We start from the raw sequence: 14281 nt of genomic DNA on the forward strand, positions 1-14281 counted from the left end.
TTATGAATTTTATCTTTAAATGCATGCCCCAATACATCAATTTGAATAAATCACACTAATGATATACAATTCCTATATAAAGATGAGTCTGTTTCTAGTTGCTCTCTTCTAAACATTGATGTATTTGACATTTCTTGCATGTAAAATACTTTTAAAATTTCAGAGTTTTTACTGTGCTCACACTATCCATAAGGAAGACATGAAAGCTAGCACCAACTTAATAGTACACAAAAACGGAGGCCTAAAGAGATTCGATGACTTGCCCAAGTTCATATTATAGATTAATTGATCCATAATTATATTTTATATCCTCTGCCTCTTAGTCCAGGATTTGATTCTACTTGCTACACCGATGGTAACCGAGTTTTGAAACATCAGACAGAGTTTCTCAAACCCAAATATGCATCAGAATTATCTGGAGGGCTTATACAAACCCAGAGTTTTGGATCTAACCCCAAGAGTTTCTGATTAGCAGGTCTAGCTTTTCCAAGAAGTGTCCAGCTGACAGTAATGCGGCTTATCTGGGAATTGCGCTTTGCTCACCTTTGCACTAAAAGATCCACTCTTGAGACTGTCATGAACGGATAAGGGGACGAGAAGGTGGGGTTTGATGGTTGCCCTCTCTCAGCTTCAACCAAATGAGCTGTACTTCTTTCTGTCATACATACTGGACTTTCATCAAAGCAAAAACTGTTTGATAAAAAGTTTCTGCTTATTGAAAAATATGTAAACAATAAATAGAAATTTAAAACACTGCCTTATAACAAATACATCTCTTTGTTTCATATTAAAAGAATAGAGAACAGGATTGGACCCAAGAGATCCTTATGCTTTCCTGAGGAATGTCAGAGCCCATAGACCCCAGGGCAGAGTAATATCTTTAGTATCACATAGTTGGCTGTTTTTTCTTTCTTTTGGTAATGTTTTGTACAAAGCATCCATTTATCTTTCTTCCCAATTTGGATGAAGAGTCTTCCAATCTAAAATAGCACAACATTCTATTGTTATATCTGATCAGAACCTGGAAGAGTCAAAATGACCTAATCGTAGAATGTTTAGAACCAGCCAAGTCAGTATAGTATGAGAGGGAATCTATCCTTAGAAGTCTTTGACACTGTAGGATACCACATGTGACCTATCCCTATGTGTTGTTTTCCACGTGTTTGTGTATTTGCATGTGTGTGGTAGTTAAACATTCACAAAAGGCCTTTAAGACAACTATGCTAAGTTACTCTAAATATCAAGCTATCTTCCCTTGGCCCTAGTGTCTTGCTTTTTGAATCAATGGATTTGACCTTAATGTTCTCCCCAATCCCTTCCAGTTGTGTGTGACCATAACCTTGAAAAAATCACAGGCAGAACTACGCTCAAAGCCTATCTTCTGGGGAAAAAGTAAGTAAAATGTTTCTTGACTCTCTTGAGCTAACTCTGTTTTGACTTTATTCGGCTCATTCTACCCTCAGGTGTTTTAAAATATAGCTTTTGCAATCAAATACTTTCTTGGTACTATAATAGTTCATAATGAATTGCTATTATAGGAGCCACAGAATAACCTGAATTCACCTGTCCAGAGTCTTTTCTCAGATGTCGCAACATGTTTTATCTACTCGGCATTTTGTATGGTTCTTAAATTCAAACCCTCTTTCACATAGATTAGCAAGTAGATTGTACAAAACAGAACACAGTTCTTTCTGCATCTGCCTCACTCCGTGATTATCCCAGTGTGCTGAACTTACGCTTAAGGAGATAATTCTCCTGGGGAAGGGAAAAGTTCAACACAATTGACACTGAGTACAAAGTTGTGCCTTAGAAGCTGTCTTGGAATTCAAATGGGTAGACTTATATTCTAGCCAAGATAGCATTTTGCCAAATATAAAACTAAATTTTTCCTTTATATAATGGGAATGTTTCCCTCCCCTTGCCTCGAAGAACTACAGATTGTCCTGACTTACACTGATTTGACTTATGATATTTTTTTTTTACTTTACAATGGCGTGAAAGCAAGACACATTTAGTACAAACCATAATTCACATTTGGAATTTTGATTTTTTCCTGGGCTTGTGATATACTGTACCATACTCTCTAGTGATGCTGGACAGAGACTGCTAGCCACAGCTCCCAGTCAGCATGTGATCACTATGGTAAACCACCTGTGTGCTACCGTTTACTGTATTGCCAGATGGTTGCCCAACTGTAACAGGCTAAGGTAAGTTTTCTAAGCACAGTTACGGTAGGTTTGGCTATGATGTTCTGTAGGTAAGATGTATTAAATGCATTTGTGGCTTACAATATTTTCAGCTTTTGATGAGTTTATTGGGACATAACCCCACCATAAGTCAAAGAGCATCTATATATAACATGGGACTCAATAAATGCTTTGCAAACATGAAAGTGTTCCATAAATGTTAGAAGTGGACTTATTTTTCTTTTCTCCCTTAGAGCATTCTTCCCAACCATATTCTCTGAAATATTTGTTTGAGAGGTTTTAGTCAGTGATTTGCAGTCTTCATTCTCTGAAATCACCAGCTCTGTCAAGGTTTAAATAATCTTATATAGGCAAAGTAAGACTTTATGCCTCCCAGTAAGGTTTTTCCTTAACTTTGGTCTGGGTGGGGCTGTCATCAGGCAAGTTTTGATCAGAGGAGGCAGTGAGGACCCAACCACAAGTGGAAGAAATACATGATTAAATATGTAGGAAATGGAATTCTAACTACAACAAAGCCAAACCTACATGCTTTATATACTAAAATGTAGCCCAATGTTAGACATAAGGTAGGCATGTGAATACTGTAAAATAGTGAAATAAATAAAAATATGGTCAAGTCATAAGTTTTGTTATTGAGAAACTCTTACTCCAGCCAGGATCAATAACACATGAGAATGCAAGATATGTGATGTATATGATGTGATATGATACACAGATAGATGATATAAATAGACATTGATAGATGTAGATATAACTATATGGACAATGTCATACAGAAAAATTAATCAGTGTATGACTAACAGGGACAGTCAGAACAAATGTATGAACGGATTTTGTAACATAAGGGAGAGAAGGCTATTACAAGCCCTACAGGAAAAGAGAAGAATCACTGATCTGCTCTGCCTGGATAAGTTACACAAGCATTCAGAGAGAGTCAGAGTTATTCCTTCGGCAAACTATGGGTCTTCCTAGGAGGATCCTTAAAAGACTTACTGCAGCTTCCTACGCATACCCTAATTCCACTCAGTTTTCTTTCTATTACTCTCCAATAAAAGAACAAAGAACAGTTAAGATTTTGGTTGGCAGCATTTGAAATGATAAGTTTGCCAGGAAATGCTCTTTTTATATATTGGAAAAAATATAAGTCACATATTCAGCTACCTAGTCTGTCCTTGAGGATTTAAATGTTCTCAGCAAGTTTTTCTCACTACTTGAAAGAAATTCCACAGGGATAGCAGCACTCCTTCCAGTTTATCAGTTTGGATCAGTGTGCCTAACTGTCCATTGATTTGCTAACAGCTTGTAATAAAAATTTTTAAATCTACAACATGGCTTGAAAAAAAAAAATACCTGTACTAAATCTTGTTTGGTCTTAAAGAAGATACACTTAAAAGTGTAAACTTAGGTACTGATGAGCTTTACAAGGTCATAGTCTGGCTGCTTATATAATATGCTATGAGATTAATAAGAAAACTCATTCACAAAAATTTTTACAACTAAAGAAAAATGGAAAATAACTGCTAAGGAGAATTCATTTTAGCTTGGTAAAGTTAAATGTTGCCACCCTCAGTCCATCCTTCCTTCCTTTCCTCCTTTCTTCCTTCCTTTTCTTCCTTCCTATCTCTCACTCTTTCTATCTTTTCTTTTATTTTCATGCAACACAAGAAGAATATTTTAATCAAATTTTCTAAAGATAATAAGCTTATTGTGTCACCTAACATTTATGGTCAGAGAGAATCCTCTCTTCAATGCAAATTGCATGACAATCTACTTTCTTCTCATCTCCATTCCTCCTCCAGCATATTGTATGATGCCTATATTTAGTAGGTACCCAACAAATATGCATAACACGAATAACTAAATGTCAGGTACAATAGGTGATATGCACAAGAATGTTCATAACAGTACAGTTTATAATAATTTTTAAAAAGATAAACGATACAATACTCTTCAACAGAAGGTTGAATTAAGTGGATGAATGAACTTTGCTGTGTTCACACAATGAAATTAGTATATGACATTTAAAATAAATAAACTATAGGCACATATGACAATATGGTTAAATATTAGCTATATAATACAAAAAGATAAGTCTCAAAAGATTACATATAACCTATTTTTTGCAAAGTTAAAAAACTAAATTACAAAAAAGTATTTTTAGGGGCACATGCATATGCAATAAGAAACATATACAAAGAAATGTAACAGCAAGATGAACATGGGATTTTGGTGATCATTCACTTAGATGGAGGTGGATCCTGGAGGATATGTTACTAAAGGATTATTATATAATGAAAAAAAACAATTTCAAGTGTTTGTTTGGGGTAGTGGGTTCCAATAATTAATAAACAACTGAGTACTTGAATATATATAAAATGTCCATAATGATAGTGTGTCATGAGCCAAGGATTATAACTGATTTTAATTTTTGACTGAGGAAATCACATACACAGAAAAATAAATCAATGTGTGAATACCAATGGACAGGAAGAACAAATGAATGAACGTTTTTTCTAACATGAGGGAGAGAAGGCTATTCCAAAAAACAGGGGTTAGGCAGAAAGGGGAAATAATAAAATACAGAGAGGGAGAAAATCATATTCTAAGGGACTATTGATTCCCTAAGCGACTTGATTTCAATAAACCAGAGCCATGGTCAGAGACTCTGGCCTTAAAGCAGAATAAGAAATTTCTTGAAACATTAGGCCATATTGTTAAATACATTAAATGTTCCATCATGTTGTTATGTTGCCCAGGCTGAACTTGAACTCCTGGGCTCAAGCTCTAAAATTTTCTCTCCATTAATCTCTTAATGACCATTTGGGTTATTTTCATCTTTTGGTTATTGTGAATAGCGTTGCCAATAATATGCAGGTACAAGTAAGTATTTGAGTGCTTGTTTTTAATTTCAGGGGGCATATACCTAAAAGTAGAAATGCTTTGATAATTATCATATGATAATTCCATATTTAACTTTTTGAGGAACCCCCAAAATACCTTCCTCAGTGGCAGCACCATTTTTCATTCCCACAAGCAATGTTAATGGTTCTCTACATCCTTGGTAATAAAATAATTGCTTGATATCTGTGAGGGATTGGTTCCAGGACCTGCCCCAATTCTCTTTGCCCCACCACCCCTTGCCCAGATACCAAATTCTGGGGATCCACAAGTCTTACATAAAATGGCACCATATTTACATGTAAACTATGCACATTTTCTCATGTATTTATATCATCCCTAGATTATTTATAACACTGAATAGAATGCCTACACTGCACTTTAATTGCGTGGATTCAACGTAGTGCTTGATGCAAGCAAATTCAAGTTTTGCTTTTCAGAATTTCGTAAAATATTTTTTCCAAATATTTTTTACGTGAACTTAATTGAATCCAGGCCTGTGGTGTTCATAGATTTGGAGAACCAATTGTACTTGTTATTCCCCCTTTTTTTTATAAAAACTATATTATTACTGTAGCAATCCTCAGGAATGAGAAGTGGCATTGCATGGTGGTTTTGATTTGCTTTTCCTTAGTGATAAACAATGTTGAACACCTTTTCATGTGCCACTGGCCATTTGTATATTTTTAGAGAAATGTGTATTCAAGCATTTTGCCCATTTAAAAAATTTGGCTGCTTGTCTTTTTGTTGTTGACTTGTAGGTATTTTTTATATATTCTGGATGGTAGACCATTATCAGATACACAACTTTCAAATATTTTTCTCCATTCTGTGCATACTCTTTTTACTCTTTTGATGGTTTCCCTAATGCACAAAATTTTAATTTTGATGAAGTCATATATATATATACATATATATATATATATATATATATATATATATATATAATATGTATGTATTATTTTGTTGCTCATACTTTTGGCATTATACCAAAAGTCCATTTCCAAATTTGAGTGTATTGAGATTTACTCTTACATTTTATTTTAGGTAATTTGTAGTTTTAGCTCTTTAAGTCAAGGGCCTATTTTTATTTCATATTCATATTTGTCGTAAGGTAAAAGTAAAACCATATTCTTTTGCAGGTAAATATGCAACTGTCCCAGTGCCAGCTGTTAAAGAGTCTTGGCACTCTTGCTGAATCATCCTGGCACTCTTGTTGAAAATCAATTGACCTTATTCGTATGGTTTTATGTGTGGACTCTTAATTCCATTCCATTAGTTTATATGTCTACTCTATGCCAGTACTCCACTGTTTTGGTGACTATAGCATTGTAGTAAGTTTTGAAATCAGGAAGCATGAGTTTGTACTTCTTTTAAAACATTGTTTTAGATATTTAGGGGTCTTGGTATTTCCACATGAACTTGTTTTTTCATTTCTGCAAAAAGCGTCACTGGAATTTTGATATGAGTTGAATTGCATCTGTAGATCACTTCGGTTAGTAATGACATCTTAACAATATTAAGTCCTCCAATGCATGAACATGAGAAGTTTTTGCCTTAACTTAGTTTTTCTTTAATTTCTTTCTGCACTATTTTGTAGTTTCCAGCGAACAAGTTTTCACTTTCTTGTGCTTTTTTTGTTGTTTTATTCTTTGAATGCTATTGTAAATGGAATTGTTTTCATAGTTTTCTTACAGCATTGTTCATTGCTGGTATATAGAAACAACTGGTTTTTGCATATAGATCTTGTACACTACAACATACTGAATGTTTATTATCTATAGTAGCTTTTTTTGTGGAAAATAAAAAATGTTGTATATATACAATTATATCGTCTTCAAATAGAGAGAGTTTTACTTCTTACTTTCCAATTTGTTATTTCTTTTTCCTAGTTAATTGTTCTGGCTAGAATTTCCAGGACAACATTGAATAGCACTCGTAAAAATGTGCGTATTTCCCTTGATCCTCAATTTAGCAGTATAGCTTTCGGTCTTTCACCATTGGCTATCATGGTAGCTATAGGTTTTTCATCAATACCTTTTTTCACATTAAAGAAGATCGCTTTTATTCTTGTTCTCTGAGTCTGTTAATCATGAAAGGGTGCTGAATTTTGTCAAATGCTTTTCTTTCACCAGTAACGATCATCATGTGGATTTTTCCTTCATTTTATAAATGTGAGATCTTATAACTGGTTGATTTTCTTATTTTGAGCTACTCTTGCATTCTTAGGATAAATTTATATTTGTAATGAATAGTCTTTGTCTAGCTTTGGTATCAGTAATACAGGCCTCATAAAATGATTGGAAAATGCTTTCAACTCTTATTTTTTGGAAATGATTGAGATAATTTGGTGTTAATTACTTTTTAAATGTTGTTACAATTCACCAATCAAATCCTCTGGTCCTCGACTTTCCTCTGTTGGAAGTTTTTGATTACTGGTTCAATTATTTACTTAATATAGGTCTAAGATCTTCTAGGCTCATTTTATGCAATTTGAATACTCCCTATAGTTTATTTCATCAAGTTTATCTAATTTGTTGGCATACAATCATTCAGAACATTATCTTATAATCTCTTTTAATTCTACAAGATGAATAGTGATGTCTTCACTTTTATTTCTGATATTAGTTACTTGTGTCTTCTGTTTTTTTCTTAGTCATTACAGCTAAAGATTTGTCAATTTTGTATATTTTTTGAAAGAGTAAAACATTGAGTTTATTAATTTCTCTATTGTTTTTACATTTAATTAACTTCTGGTCTAATTTTTATTATTTCCTTCCTTTTGTTAGCTTTGGGCTTAGTTTTCCCTTATTTTTCTTGATCCTTAAGTATAAAGTTTGGTTTTTGATTTCAGATCTTTCTTCTTTTATATGTAGGTATTTATAGCTATACATTTTCTTTGAGCACTGCCTTCTCTGCATTCTATAGTTCTTCTATGTTGTTTTTATTTTTATTTGTCTCAAAGTATTTCAAATTCCACATGTAATTTCTTCTTTGGCTCATTGGCTAGTTAAGAATTTGTTGTTTCCTTGCCACGTATTGGTAAATTTTACATTTTTCTTTCTGCTATTGATTTCTAGCTTTATTCCATTGTAGCCAGAGAAGATACTTTTTATTATTTCAACCTTTTTAAATTGATTGAGACTTTTTGTGGCACAAAATATGACCTGTCCGGGTGAATGTTTCATGTGACTAGAAAATAACATATCTCCTGCTGTTGTTGGGTGGACTATTCTATATATTTGTTAAGTCTAGTTGTTATATAGAGTTGTTCAGCTCTTATGTTTTCTTCTTAAACTTCTGTCTAGACTTTTTACTCATTATGAAGAATAAGTTATTGAAGTCTCCAACTATTAGTACAGAATTATCTATTCCTCCTTTCAATGTTGATAATGTTTGCTCCACATATCTTAGGACTCTGTTGTTTGTTGCTTATGTATTTAAAATTGGTACATTTTCTTGATGAATTGACTTTTTTATTAATATATAATGTCATCCTTTGTTTTCTTTATCCAACAGAGCTCTTAGTATATTAATCATAATTGTTTTAAATTCCTGGTCTGATAATTCCAACACCTCTGCCATATCTGAGTCTGGTTCTGATGCTTGCTGTTTCTTCAAGCTATGTTTTTTTTTTCTTATGTTTTGTTTTACTTTTAGTATACGTTATATATATTTTTTCTGGATAGCCATATATGATATACTAGGTAAAAGGAACTGTGGTAAATAGGGCAGTCTTTACTAAGAAAAATAGAATGTTCTGGTGTATTTCAAAATTGTTCCTTTCTTCCTGCCTCTGCCAAAAGCACAAACATATTTTTCTCTAATATTCACTGTGAGAACCTAATAGAATCCTGGAAATAAAACTCATAAAAATGGGGATAAAGACCTATGATTGGTCCTCCATAGAGCTTTTAACCCTCAGACTTGTCCACTCTGAGCCACCACAAATTCTCTCACTACCGTTCAAGTGTTTACCCTAATCCTAGTTCCCACGAAGGTTTCTACTCAGGATTTTCTGCTCTATTAAGTTGTCATTATCTGTATTTGCTTGTCTACATTTCCAACTTTGCAGGCAGTGGTTTGCCCTGTGACCTCACTTCTCTGATGGATATAAGAAGAGTTGTTAATTTTTCAGTTTGTTCAGCCTCTAATTTACTACTAGGACCAATTTCGAAGCTTCTTACACACTGGACCAGAAAATAGAAATTCTCCTTTGTCACTAGTGACAGTTTTTGACTTAAATAGATTTTGTCCTATAATAGTATAACTATCCTATCTATCTTGTTGCTATTTGTAAGGAGTGTTATTTCCCATCCTTTTACTTTCAGTTTGTTTGTGTCTTTGGTTCTAAAGTGAGTCTCTTGTAGATAGCATATAGTTGGATTGTGTTTTTAAATCCATCTCCCTATGTTTGCCTTTTGATTGGAGAGTTCAATTTATTTATATTCAAAGTGTTTCTAATAAGGAAAAATGTATTTCTGATATTTTGTCATGTGGTTCCTATGTCATATCTATTTTTTGTTGTTGTTCCTTATTCCCTATTCCCTCCTCTACTGACTTTTTTTTTGTGTTTTATTTTGGATGTACCATTTTGATACCCTTCTCATTTAATATATATATATGCCATATTCTAAGTGGTTATCAGGATGACTACAATTAACATTCTAAATTTATAAAAATCTAGTTTGAATTTATACCAACTAAGCTTCAATAGCATACAAAAAACTTTGCTAACCGGCCGGGCGCGGTGGCTCAAGCCTGTAATCCCAGCACTTTGGGAGGCCGAGACAGGCGGATCACAAGGTCAGGAGATCGAGACCATCCTGGCTAACATGGTGAAACCCCGTCTCTACTAAAAATACAAAAAACTAGCCGGGCGAGGTGGCGGGCGCCTGTAGTCCCAGCTACTTGGGAGGCTGAGGCAGGAGAATGGCGTGAACCCGGGAGGCGGAGCTTGCAGTGAGCTGAGATCCGGCCACTGCACTCCAGCCTGGGCGACAGAGCGAGACTCTGTCTCAAAAAAAAAAAAAAAAAAAAAAAAAATTTGCTAAGCTCTGTCACCTTACTTTATCTTGCTATTGTCACAAATTACAACTGTATACTATATACCCATCAACGTAGACAGAATTATCATTTTATAAATTTATCTTTTATTATATAGACAATAAAAAGAGGAGTTACAGACCAAAAACACAATAGCACTGGCATTTACATTTACCTATGTTGTTATGTTTATGGGAGTTGTTTAATTTTTTATATGCCTTCCAATTACTGTCAAGTGACATTTTATTTCAGCTTGAAAGGCCATCATAAATATCTCTTGTAGGATAGTTCTATTAGTAACAACATTTTGTTTATTTGGGAATGTCTTATGTTCTCATTCATTTTTGAAACAAGCTTACTTTTGTTGAATAAAGAACTCTTGGTTGATGCTTTTTTTCCACTTAGCACTTTAAAAATGCCATCTGATATGGTGTGGATTTGTGTCCCTACCCAAATCTCATGTTGAATTGGAGGAGGGGCCTGGTAGAAGGTAATTGGATCATGGGGGGTGGATTTCCCCCTTGCTGTTCTCATGATAGTGAGTTCTCATGAGATCTGATGGTTTAAATGTGTGTGGCAATTCTCCTCTTGCTCTCTTTCTCCTGCCACCCTGTGAAGGTCCTTATTTCCCCTTCAACTTCCTCTGTGAATGTAAGTTTCTTGAAGCCTCCCAGTCATGCTTCCTGTTAAGCCTGCAGAACTGAGTCAGTTGATCCTCTTTTCTTCATAAATTACCCAATCTCAGGTAGTTCTTTATAGCAGTATAAAAATGAACTATACATCATCCCACTCCCTTCTAGCCTCCAAGTTTCTAATGAGAATATTGCTGCTAATATTATTGAAGATCCATTTTATATTATGAGTCACTTATTTTTTGCTTTCAAAATTCACTCTTTTGCTTTTCCTTCCAACAATTTTATTATAATATGTTCCTTTGTGGATCTCTTTGAGTTTTTCTTTCTTGAAGTTGAATGAACTTCTTGGAGGTGTAGATTCATGTCTTTTATCAAATTCACAGTCTTCGGGCATTCTTTCTTTATTTTTTCTGTCCCTTTAACTCCCTATATTTCTTCTTGGATTTCTATGATGTATATATTGGTATGCTAATGGTGTCATACAAGTTTCATTTTTCTTCATTTTTATGTCTCTCTGCTCCTCAGATTGGATAACTTCAATTGACTTTTATTCAAGTTCACAGATTCTTTCTTCAGCCCACTCAAATCTGCCACTGGAACCTTCTAGTGAGTTTGCCACTTCAGTTATTGTATTGTTAGGCTCCGGATTTTGATTGGTTCCTTTTTACAATTCTAATCCCTTTATTGATATTCTCTATTTGCTCAGATATTATTCTCTTAGTTTTCTTTAACTCTTTGAGATAGTTAACTTTTTCTAGTAAATCCAATGTCAGGCTTCCTTGGTTTCTGATAATTTCTTCGAGTCATATTTTTTTATTTGTATGCTTTGCAATTTTTGTTGAAAACTGGACATTTTTTTACATATAATGTAGTAACTATGAAAATATGATTCTTCTTCCTCTTCAAGGTTTGTTTTTATAGTTTGCTGTGGGCTGTAAATTTGTTTTTTAGTGAGAGTTCCAAATTATTTTGTGAAGTCTCTATTCTGTGTCAAGTGTGGTATCTGAAGTCTCTTTTTTTCTTTTTCTTTTTTCTATTTTCTCTTTTCTTTTTTGTTTAATGAAGTCTCACTCTGTCCCCCAGGCTGGAGCGCAGTGGCACGATCTCGGCTCACCAGCAACCTCCACCTCCTGGGTTCAAGCAATTCTGCTGCCTCAGCCTCCCAAGTAGCTGGGACTACAGATGCACGTGGCCATGCCTGGCTAATTTTTTGTATTTTAGTAGAGATGGGGTTTCACCACATTGCCCAGGCTGGTCGTGAACTCCTGATCCCAGGCAATCTGCCCGCCTCGGCTTCCCAAAGTGCTGTGATTACTGGTGTGAGCCACCGTGCCCATTCCTCTTTTTCTTTTCTTTTTTTTTTTTTTTTTTTTTTTTTTTTTGAGATGGAATCTTGCTCTGTCGCCCTGGCTGGAGTGCAGTGGTGCGATCTCGGCTCACTGCAAACTCTGCCTCCCGGGTTCACGGCATTCTCCTGCCTCAGCCTCTTGAGTAGCTGGAATTACAGTTGCCCGCCACCACGCCTGACTAATTTTTTTGTATTGTTAGTAGAGACGGGGTTTCACCATGTTAGCCAGGATGGTCTTGATATCCTGACCTCGTGATCCGCCCGCCTCGGTTTCCCAAAGTGCTGAGATTACAGACTTAAGCCACCGCGCCCGGCCCATCCCTCTTTTTCTTCAGCTTATGCTGTGCTCATATTTTACAGAGAGATAAGAGAGAGCGGGGAGGGAGGAAGAAGAGAAGGAGAAGGAAGGGGAGGGAAGTGACCTTCCAATTCTTCACGCATTGCCATTGTGCTAAACCACTCCTTCAACTCAGCCAGGCACAACTCTTAGACTGCCCCTCCTGCTTATACTGAGGCTAGGAATTAGGATCACCCAGAGGTGCAAGCTCGAGGTCTTCTTAGGACTTTTCCAAGCATGAACTCTGCCTTGGGCATACATGTAAGTTTCTAAATTCCCTAGTATACGTGAGCCCTTCTGAATGCTCTGATTTCTCAAAGAGTATATTCCTAGTATTTCCTTTTAGGCTTTAGGCTTTCTATTGTTTGCCTCAGTTGTAATCTTTTTCCCCAGGTGGTTGTGGGTTGGGTGTTTGCCTTACAATGTTGTCAAGAAATGCCTTACACTTTTACACGAGGAATGATTTCCATAATTTGCTAAACAAAGGTAGCACATGTTGCCTCAGTCTTTCAGGCAGGCCTTAAAAAGGTTGGAACAGACTAAAACAATTCTTTAAAAGTAAGATCTGTTCTGCTTCCTTAGAAATAGGGAATCTGGGTTCCACAGTGAGAATGTAAGCGGCAATCTTTAAGATCACCATCAAGTCTGAAAGGGGATAGGACAAGGGTAAGTAAAAAAGACCATGAAATATTTCTACTATTTTTAAATTATCTTTTTCTTGATTCAATGTTCAGTTAGCTATTATAGATCTTTTTCTATTTTCCTGAGTTCTGACAAAGTGGACTGGCAGTTTTTGCTTGTGCTTGGAGTTACCTACTTTACTATTTAGTTGATATTCTGAGCACATAAGCTTTTATACTTCATTTTAATCTCTTTCTTGGTTTTTCTCTGTGTTCTGGGAGGTTTTTTAAAACTAGTAATGTGATTTTTGTTTTGCTTTTTTATTTAGCTTTCAATTTTCTGTTAATCCCTCTATTGGGTTTTTTATTCAATAATTATGCATTTCATCTTCAGTCAATATTTTCCACTCTCAGATTTCTCCCTTTTGCTAGATACAATGATGTGTGAAATCCACATAAGACCACTAAATTAGATATTTTCAAAAGCCTTCTCTTATGTTTTTGCCACATTGAAAACTGGCCTTTGTTTTTGGAAAAGGTAGATTTTTCTTACTCCAAATTCATTCTTATCTTAGAAAAAAAAGGCTCATAGATAATAATGTTTTTCTGTCAGTCTTTTATTCTTTTTAGTTTTGAAAACTGTTCTTTCGTCCTGGGTTTTTAAGGCTATCTTATTAGAAAAGTGGAAGATTTTGCAGAAAACCCACCATCAGAAGCTAGTTATAATGAAAGTCTGTATTTCGAAATCTTAGCTATTTTAATGCTACACATTGTATCTCTTGATTTTTTCTGATTTTAGTCCAGGAATTTTGTGCCTTTTTTCCCCTAAGATACTAGATATAGATAATGCCAACCATTAGAATTAGCTTATATTTCTTTAATTAAGTAATTTAAGATAATTAAAGACAATGTGGGGAGATACAAAGACACACAGAGGGTTGGGGGAGACACAGAGAGAGAATATCTATATCTCTATTTGTCTATATCCACACCAGCCATTAGAATTTGCTTATATTCCTTTAATCGAGTAATTAAAGATAGTTAAAGATGATGTGGGGAGAAAGACACACACAAAACACACACACACACACACACACAGAGAGAGAGAGAGAGAGAGAGAGAGAGAAATCTGTTTCTATTTGCCTACATCTATACCAGCAAAAAAATCCTGAACTCTAAAGCGTGAAGAA

The sequence above is a fragment of the Macaca thibetana genome, chromosome 13 (assembly GCF_024542745.1).
Source record: "Macaca thibetana thibetana isolate TM-01 chromosome 13, ASM2454274v1, whole genome shotgun sequence".
In the NCBI taxonomy this organism is placed as follows: domain Eukaryota; kingdom Metazoa; phylum Chordata; class Mammalia; order Primates; family Cercopithecidae; genus Macaca; species Macaca thibetana.